This window comes from Rutidosis leptorrhynchoides, chromosome 4, assembly GCF_046630445.1.
Source record: "Rutidosis leptorrhynchoides isolate AG116_Rl617_1_P2 chromosome 4, CSIRO_AGI_Rlap_v1, whole genome shotgun sequence".
Classification (NCBI taxonomy): domain Eukaryota; kingdom Viridiplantae; phylum Streptophyta; class Magnoliopsida; order Asterales; family Asteraceae; genus Rutidosis; species Rutidosis leptorrhynchoides.
This window is the reverse complement of record NC_092336.1, coordinates 218,128,713-218,139,618: the sequence shown is the minus strand read 5'-3', so window position 1 is coordinate 218,139,618 and position 10,906 is coordinate 218,128,713.

Here is a 10,906-nt window from a genome sequence, read left to right as displayed (position 1 = left end):
TTTTGTTTGTGAAGAAGAAGGACGGATCTTTCCGCATGTGTATCGATTATCGTGAGCTGAACAATCTGACGATTAAGAATCGATATCCTCTTCCCAGAATTGACGATAACGACCTCATAATCCAAACCTTGAATTGTTTAATTATAAAAATACCCTTACAACCAAAAAAAGTGGCGGACAAATTTGATATTTTACGGGCCTTTTATTCTCCTCCTCATTCTGCAAAAATAAAAAACCTAAAATCCTCTACACCCTATCAAACTACACGAAAAAAACTACACCGCGCTAAACTACACCGCCCTAATCTTGCTAAAGATACGTTTTGATTTTGATCTCAAGTAATTGCTTGAATCTGATTGCTTTGATTCAACCATCGATTCAAGTAATTGCTTTGATTCGACCATACACAAATCTGCTGCTATTGTATCACCAAGAACAAGGTTAGTTCATCAAATCTGCTGCTATTGTTTTGTTTCTGATTTCTGATATATATCAAATGTAAAGTTGCTGGTGGTCATATGTCTTTTGCTATTATCTACCTTAAGGTGTTTGCATTTGTTTGACAAGTTAGCTTTGAGTAAAAAATGGGAGATGAACGAACTTGTGATTAGTTCAAGTGCTTATTTTCATCAGGCATGGGTTGAAGTTTCGATATTGACAACGGTACCCGTTCTTAAACCTAATCTGATACACTTGCCTGCTCTGTAGAATGTGTCTTTTTTATTATAATAATTTTGTTTTGGTCATTATGATAAATGGCGTCTTTAAATATGAGATACTTTATTTATATGAGATAATTTATTGAAAAGAGTCTGTTTAAATATTGGAAAAGATGAGAACAGAAGCATGTGTTATTAAAAACACTCTTCATTGAAGTTTTACTCAAATCGATACATATTAAAGTTTTACTCAAATCAATACATATTGAAGTTTTTTACTCATGTGGTAATAACAGTTTTACTCACGTGGTAGCAATAGTATGTTGTGTGTCTTTAGTGGCAACCAGGTAGTTAATGAAGTTACCTATGTTGCAGGTGCTGAAATTTGCAAGAAAAATGATAGTTGAGATGGCGACTTTTCAGAAAAGTTGAATTACGTTTTGGTTATGATTCTATGGAGGATAGAGAGCAACCAAATTGATTTAAAGTTTAGTGTTGATGAAGTAAGAGATTGGAATGAGAATATCGAAGTGACGGTAGACGACTTCGTTCATGTTCCGGTTGAGAATGCAACAGCTAACAAGAAAGATGTGCCTATTTAAGATAAAGTTGGTCCTAGCGTGACATCTGCAAAAAGAAATTCTCAGGGTAAGCTTTATCTAAATTTTCATTTTGGTTGTTTTTTCACTACTAAAGTTCTCAAAGTCTTAAAGTAAAAAGGTTTAACCTGCAACTATGTTATTTATTTGTATATATTAATATTAGGGGTTTTGTGGGTCGATTTCAATAGCTATATATATTAGTTGTTTAATTTCTCTATATATTGTTTAATATATGATGTTAATGGGTTGAAATAACCACTATATGTAGAAATTAATTCGATGATGATGAATTAAAATGCATCAAATTTTGATAGGTACCATACAAAAGTGCCAGTTCATATACATAATGAACTGTATATATGGAGAATTTGGGACAATAATGGGTAAAATGCATCAAACTATATAGAAATGTACTATCTTTTAAATCTGTGGGTCACGTATTTTTAATTCTTAAGTTTAACATCCATGTATGTTGGTGTATTGATTTGGGGATATATATTAATTTGAATTGTTGATACTTTTCATTAAGTGACAACTTACTTTTCATTAAAGAAGAAAATGTAAATTGTGGATACTAAGCTAGGTACAGGTTCTAATAATTTGTTTATCTTTAAAGTTAGCATGTGATTCTATGATTTGTAGAGCTATATTATATCAAACGGTTTTCGAATCGTTATAATGGTTTAATTATCTCTTATGACAACAACAACAAAACCCAATACCACATAAGTGGTGTATGGGGGAGGTGAGATGTAGACAATCCTTCCCCTATCCGAGAATAAAGACAAGTCATTTCTTCACCCAGAGTGAAGCACGCTCAAAAGTAGAGAAAGTCACCCCTCTCTCTATTCGACGGATAATTATCTCTTATGACGTTGGCACTTATTATTTTATTTACAAAATGAATCATGAATTAACTTCTTGGTTGTTACATGGGGTCTAATGTATCAGTGCGTTGGGTAAAGGAGTAGTTGCTGACTTTGTGAAGGGATGTCACAAGAGGTTTGTTATCTTTTGAAATAGCTGGGGAAGTGACTATTGATGGCCATTGCTTCAAGTTCACTAACAACAAAATGAGTGAATTTTCACAATATTAACTGCTAAAAAAATAAAATATATGGTAATTACCGTCCAGTAAGTTATTGGATTGACTTTTGGTATGTTTTAGTCACTAACGGGTCATTTTTTATTAGTTGCAAGATTTATTTGATCTTGCAACAGCACAAATTCACTGTTCAGTTGATGTTGTTCTTTCCCATGATGTTTTGAGTTTTATCATATTACGATGAAGCTTTACTATGTATTCTACACCTTCTCATTTGGAACTAGAACTCTTAACTTTGAATGAAATGTCTTAAATGATGGTGCTAAGGTATGTATTATTTCTTCAGGTCATTTGTGGTGAGAGTATTCAAACATTTGTAGCCGCAACATATATTTGTTCTTATTTTACTTTACCGAGCGACTACTCCAGCCTTAGTTGTGCAAGATATTAATGTCACTGAACTACAAGGTCTACTTAAGAAATTATTTTCTTTAAGGCGTGAATATTTTACTTATTTAGATAATGTTGGTTTATCAAAATATATAGTAGAAAAGCACTATTCATATGCTTGAATGATGAATTTTATGTCTTCGTTTTGTATGGGTTAGGGGTTGATCAGTCTTATGGTGTTTTTAGGCTACTGGTGAAGATTTGTTGGTTAAACTTGCATACAGCAGAAAGCCTATTCGTGCTATTTTAGATGTTGGTCTTCTCCATACTACAACTGCAATCGTGTTTTTAGGCCTCATAGGTACATTGTAGTCCTTAAGTTAATGTTCTTTCATTGATTATACGCAATACTTGGGAACCAGATTTGCTTTACTCCAAATGGGTCAAAGTCATCCAAAGCGTAGTTTTTTTTTTTAATACGAACTCCTAACTGTTATATTGTATAATGCAGTTGGACTTGTATCATAACTGACCATGGATACACTTATCTTTATATTGTTACAAAGCATATGAAGTTTTTCAAAAAAAAAAAATAACCATTACATACATATGTTGTATTTACTATATTCTTATGTTTTTTTTAAAGACAAACTCTTATGGTGTTTAGTTACTATTTTTTATAAACTCATCATGTTGTATTTTTTCTATATTGTAACACGAAATTTCTTATTGTGAATACAGATGTTTATGGCGTGGGAAGCCTACCTTAAGATTAGTGTATCAAGTGAAAATATATTGCTATGAGGGAAATAGATGTTCATGTTCAAACCAAGAATGGTAAGATACTTATTTATGATCAAATGACTAAATCTTTAGTGTATTATTTTTAATCCCGGTGATATATTGTTGTAGACCAAATGTGCCAAAAGGATTTATAATCATACGTCAACATACTACAGTTCTACAATCTAATTAGTTGTTTGTGGTTCAACGAAGTAAAAACTATTTCCTCAAATTTAGGCGTGTAAAACTTTAAACAATTCACCTTTAATCACGAACAAAACATATCTTTCTGATAACTGCAAATCCAATTATTTAGATGTTAATTCTGTAACACAGATGTGTGGTTATTTGCGACTTAAATGAATTGATCATACGATCACTTTTACAGTGAAGTGCACAACGCCTCCAAAGATTGTCAAATTTGGCGGGAAGTAACATGTGAAATATTACGTCAGGGGATGGTTGAGAGAGTTGCGGTTATTTTCTTCAACAACGATAAAGTTCCATTTGAGTGATTTATGTTTAAGATACATGTGAAACAGTCTTACGTGGGTACAATGGAGGATGCGGGTCTGGAACCGTCTCTAAGGTCGTTCTTGGTCAAACTTTCTCAGTCATAACCTTTTTCCAACACTAAAATATCTCAAGGTATTCATGTCTTACTATCTATTACACACACGCCTATATTTTTTTGGGAGAACGGGCAGTTCGAGTAACAGGACAAATCGGGTATTTGTACAGGTCAATATGGCACCAGTAAAATGATAATCAAGGCCTATTCAGGTGATTGAGGCTACTAAAAGTCGACCACATATGTTAGTACAAGTTGGCCTGAAGTACAGATACATGCCTCTCGTGGCTAAGCTGATTGATGTTGTTAACGGTGGAAGTTTGGGACATGTTAAAATGGTGTCGATCAGGGAACATCGTTTTCCTTTTCTGGTTAAGGTAGTTTTGTTATTAAACGAATGTGTATAGGGTTTAAATATTCTTTTGATGATTGATGTTGTTGCTCTGGAATATTTTGTGTAGGTGGATCATTGGAATAGATTCAGTTGTAACGGTAGGGGGTACATTGGTTGAAATGTTTCCATTTTTTTGATCTGATGAGAGACTGTTTGTTTGAGCGAATCCATTTCGTGTAATGGCTTTTGGAGCTATAGATATTAATCACACGATGAAATATATGATGGAAGGTTATTTTGCTTTTTATATTTATTCTGTGTTGCCCATCTTTACAAGTGTACAGTTTGACTTCATAGGTCAAAGTCACTCACTTTTGACCTCATATAGATTTGGATTATGCTTTGGGTTAACTAGAATTCTTCCAAAAACTCATCACCCAACCCGCCCATATCGCCATATATTTACATTTCATTCCTTTATGTACAGATTTTCCTATCTTGGTCTACTAAATAATCACCATTGTCAATTCTAGATATGATGGGTTTCACTTAATTTGAACACCAACACTTTTTGGCAACATTCCATACTGACGGAAAGAAAGATCAGGCCGTTCATCTTTAGGATGTGTTGATTGCGGTGGCTATTGGTGTTGCAGCAAAATTTTCAAATTGAGTTGGGCATATTTGATAACTTAAAAGAAGTCACTTTTTAATAGTTATCTATTCCTGATTAGTCCAATAAAAAAGCCCCGCGAATTCGTGGGCATTAAGCTAGTAGTTCATTCATAAAAAGATAAACCTACTAAATTAAAATTAATTAAATTAAAAAATAATATAAAAAACTCATCCAATACAATACATACGATATTAACCCGATATTAAAATCAATTAGAAAACAATACAAAAAAATTGAAGTATAATACACATACATATAGTATATGAATCGACAAACCTGTAAAAGGCATCGAACGCTATCAAAAACCTGATACCCTAAAAAACATAAAAGATGATTTAGGGTTATTATGATTGGGGTTAACAAACGATTTGTTAACTGAATCGATTATATGTAGAGAAAAAGAATAGATTTGGGTTAATTGATATTGGAAGGTTACGATTTTCTTCATAACTATTGAAGACGTTGTAGTGTAATAGGATTGAAGTTGGGTATGTGAGTAAATCAAATGTTTATATTATTATGAGATTAGATTTTGAGCGATGATGTAGGGGTTTAGTTGAAGAAGATATATTTGGCGATAAGTGTATCCCTATTTAGATGTATCCCTATTTTAATGCCGAGTTAATTGTATCCCTATTTAATTTAATGGATTGAAATTAAAAAAAAAAAAAAAAACGTGTATCCCTAATATAAATGGAAATTTTTCTTAATTGGCGTTTTTTGTTGAATTTTTGTTATTAATAGGGCTAGTGATGTAAAATTAATTTAAATTGAAATTTGTATTATGTAATAATCATTTCAAGTTTAGATCCAATGGTTGTAATTATGTAATTACTTTTAATGGATGGCTAAGATCTTTTGGTTGAAAAGAATATTACTTATTTAAGCTTTTAATTTAATAAGAAGAGGGATTCTGCTTTCTACTGAATTGTGTTTGTTAATTTGAAAAAGAAAATTTGGGGTTAGATTGTGGTAACAGAAACAGTTGTAATTTTCATCATATGAATGTATTTTGATGTTTAAGTTTTCAATGTGATACATATGTATTGATTTTGATGTATTGATGCTATCATCTTCATAGTATCGGGATTTCAGTTGATATTACATAGACCGGTATCAAGTAATGCTTAATTGCATTTACATATCATATTAATATATATATATATATATATATATATATATATATATATATATATATATATATATATATATATATATATATATATATATATATATATATATATATATATATATATATATATAGGGCAGGATCAATGGGGAAGTAACCAATCGGGGGGAAGCGGGGGGAAGCAAAATTTTTTTGTTACGTTTTTTTTTTTGAATTTTTTTTTTCCGGCATCAAGATCACACGAAAATATGAACATTTAGAAGAGACACTTCGTGATGAATGTTATTATTTAGGCGGGAAAACGATCGACAAAAATAACATTCAAGATAATATTGTTTGTGAAGAATATGAACGTTTTTTTTCTTCATGTTTTGTGAAGTAAAATTTAGCCCGATTTAGAGTTTAGGGTTTAGGGTTTAGGGTTTGGTGTTCTGGGTTTATTCCATAAACCCAAAACACCAAACCCTAAACCCTAAACCCTAAACTCTAAACCGTTCGTGTTAAAAACTCAATCTAAATCCTAAATCTAAACCCTAAATCTAAACCCTAAACCCTAAATTTCTAAACCCTAATATCTAAACCCTATAAACCCTAATTTCTAAACCCTAATATCTAAACCCCAATAGCTAAAACCTCAACATACGCTCGAAAAACACGATAATTGTTATTTATTACTTCTTCGAGCGTTTTTCCGCCAAAATAAAAACATTTATCACAAAGTGTCTCTACTAAATGTTCATATTTTCATCCCATCTATAATGTTCGTGAACAAAGTTTTTTCAAAAAATGAAAAAAAAAAAAATGGTTTTTCCTTCCCCCGATTGGTTACTTCCCTCTTGATCCTATATATATATATATATATATATATATATATATATATAGTTTTCGTGGCAAATTAGATTCATCTTAAAATATTTGAGGTTCTGTCTTTGTTATCTTAAATGAAATGATTATATCTTCAGCTTGCAGTTTTTAAATCCCCTCGACATAATGTTTTAATCCAAAGAAAATACCGAGTTGTTGGTTTGGTTTCAGTGATCGATAGTGTAAATGTTAGTTCTCTACTTCTCTGAGGTGTATTATATATTATATATTATATACCTATATCTATAATGTAAAGTGGAAATAAATAGTACTATTCACTTTTTCACTTTACGCAAACTTAACCCCCTAACTTTTATTAAAATACAAATCGAACCCCCCACTTTATACGTATATTTCTCTCCAAATTTCACAAGCTCAACCCCTAACTTTTATTAAAATACAAATCGAACCCCCACTTTACTAACTTTTTTTTTTACTAATATTCAATTTTCACAAACTTAACCCCCTAAATTTTATTAAAATACAAATCGAACCCCCACTTTATACGTAAAGTTTTTTCAAATTTCACAAACTTAACCCACTAACTTTTATTAAAATACAAATCGAACCCCCACTTTACTAACTTTTTTTTTTAAAAATAAAACCCGAACGCTAAAAGAAGCAACTTTCACAAAAGGAACAACCCTTCAATGTTATGTCGAAAAAAATTCTTTTTTACAAAATAGATCAAGACTTTTTTTAACTCGCATTCAAAACGGAGCCCCCGGCGCGAAGCGAGGGCTCCACAACTAGTTTTTCTCTATTCTATTAATTTGCTTAGGTGTTTTTAACATATATATATATATATATGTTAAAAACACCTAAGCAAATTAATAGAATAGAGAAGAATACACCTCATATATATATATATATATATATATATATATATATATATATATATATATATATATATATATATAGTGGTATGATCAAAAGAGAAGTAACCATTCGGAGGGAAGCGGGGGGAAGCAAATTTTTTTTTTTTCGTTTTTTGAAAAAACTTTGTTCACGAACATTATAGATGAGATGAAAATATGAACATTTAGTAGAGACACTTTGTGATAAATGTTTTTATTTTGGCGGGAAAACGCTCGAAGAAGTAATATATAACAATTATCGTGTTTTTCGAGCGTATTTTGAGGTTTTAGCTATTGGGGTTTAGATATTAGGGTTTAGATATTAGGGTTTAAAAATTTCGGGTTTAGGGTTTAGATTTAGGGTTTAGATTTAGAATTTAGATTGAGTTTTTAACACGAACGATTTAGAGTTTAGGGTTTAGGGTTTAGGGTTTGGTGTTTTGAGTTTATGGAATAAACCCAAAACACCAAACCCTAAACCCTAAACTCTAAATCGAGCTAAATTTTACTTCACAAAACATGAAGAAAAAAAAGTTAACATTCTTCATGATCAATATTATCTTGAATGTTATTTTTGTAGATCGTTTTCCCGCCTGAATAATAACATTCATCACGAAGTGTCTTTTCTAAATGTTCATATTTTCGTGTGATCTTGATGCCGAAAAAAAAAATTCAAAAAAAACAAAAAAAAAAAAATTTGCTTTCCCCCGCTCTTCCCCGATTGGTTACTTCCCCATTGATCCTGCCCCTATATATATATATATATATATATATATATATATATATATATATATATATATATATATATATATATATATATATATATATATATATATATATATATATATATATATAGAAAATATATAACATTCAAGATCACACGAAAATATGAACATTTAGAAAAGACACTTCGTGATGAATGTTATTATTTTGGCGGAAAAATGATCGACAATAATAACATTCAAGATAATATTGTTCGTGAAGAATATGAACGTTTTTTTCCCATATTTTGTGAAGTAAAATTTAGCCCGATTTAGAGTTTAGGGTTTAGGGCTTAGGGTTTAGTGTTTTGGGTGTAGTTCCTAAATCCAAAATGTGATGACCCGAAAATTTCTGATCAAATTTAAACTTAATCTTTGTATGATTAACATTTCCGACACGATAAGCAAAGTCTGTAAAACTGAATCTCAAAATTTTTGAACTACTTTTATATATTTAAATACCCTTCGGTTGTTTTCGATGATTCGCGGACAATTATATGTAAATAGATACATATATACTATAACTTGAAAAGGTAACAATGTATTAATTGTTTGATACCGTACATTAAACTTATTGGTTTAAATATCTATTTGAATATATATGATAAGTTAAAATATTTATTATTAAAATTTATTTATAAATAACTTTCAATGTGTATTTAAAAACTGATTTATGTATATTAAAAAGATATATACATATATATAATTTCAAGTTATTTAGTAAACGATAGTAACATTCGTTTATTGATTCGATTGATATTTAGATAAGTTAACTAAAGCGTTTAAGATGAACCAGTAAAACACTAATTTGCTACAGTATTTTCAAATTGCTACAGTACCCAAAATGCTACAGTGTTTTCGAAAATCACTATTTGCTACAGTGAATTGCTACAGTAAAACACTATTTTAAAATGTATTTTAACAAATAGCGAGGCGATGATTTATAGAAGTAAATGACCAAAACACTCAAATGTATAAGTTATATTTCGAGTGATATAATTTAGGGATAATTTAAGGCTATATTTTGACTAAGGTACGTGTCCCAAAATGTAATGTACAAGTTTTCTCAGCGTACGAAAGGACATTCGATGGACCGGAACCGAGACATAAATCGAGTGACGACGTACGACTTATCGGAGCAAAAGTTACAAGTTCACTAAGCACGGGAATAAAATATACTATATAATTAATTAATTAATTTAAATTATATATATTATTATTAAATTATGTCGACAAACAAAAAGTTAAAACATTGTGACCGGGTACAGCTGGCCATGCGATCGCATGGCCATATCAAATGAAACTCATGCGATCGCATGACAATGGATTCCAGATTACATCTATAAATTGATCGATTTCTGCACTTTGATCTCATTTATTTCACATACTCCGTAAACATTTAATTATTATTATTATTATTATTATTATTATTATTATTATTATTATTATGATTAATATTATTATTAATCTTAATATTATTAGTAGTATTATTATTAATTAGTATTGTACATAAAAACTACGACGAGGTCATGAGCGTGTCACTTTCAAAATGTTTTTCAAGCGGGATAGAGCTAAGAAAATTATGGGTTATTGCCAAGGAGATTATGGGTAATGTTCGGGGGTATATTTGTGAATCAAAACTAGTGTTTATCATCTCCGTTGCGTCTACGTACTTTCCTACAATATTGAATCTCAATGTTGAGATCTACGATTATTTGATAATCCGAGTTTCGGTCACATTTTGGTGAATGACTTTATATGCTGCTAAGGTGAGTTTCATTGCTCCCTTTTTAATTGCTTTTGCAATATATTTTTGGGCTGAGAATACATGCACTTTACTTAAACGCAATGGATACAAGTACATACTTAATTCTACACTGAGTTTAAACCGAAAATTCCTTAGCTTTGGTAACTAGTAACTGCCAGTACATAGGATGTGGACTGGTGGGCGCGAATAACAGTATATGGATCCATAGGGCTTGACATCCCCGTCCGAGCTAGAGCACTAGCCTTTTAACGGACGTGTGTTATTTGAGTTTAGGACACGTTGGTTTGCGTGTATTAAAACGAATGGGGTATTTATCATTATAACGATAAAGTTTAGTTACCAGGGTGCTTTATTATGTAGAATCTATTGATAAATATTTCTGGATGAAATAACTGAAATCTTGTGATCCACTTTTATATACAGATTATGCGAAACACTAAAACTATGAACTCACCAACCTTTGTGTT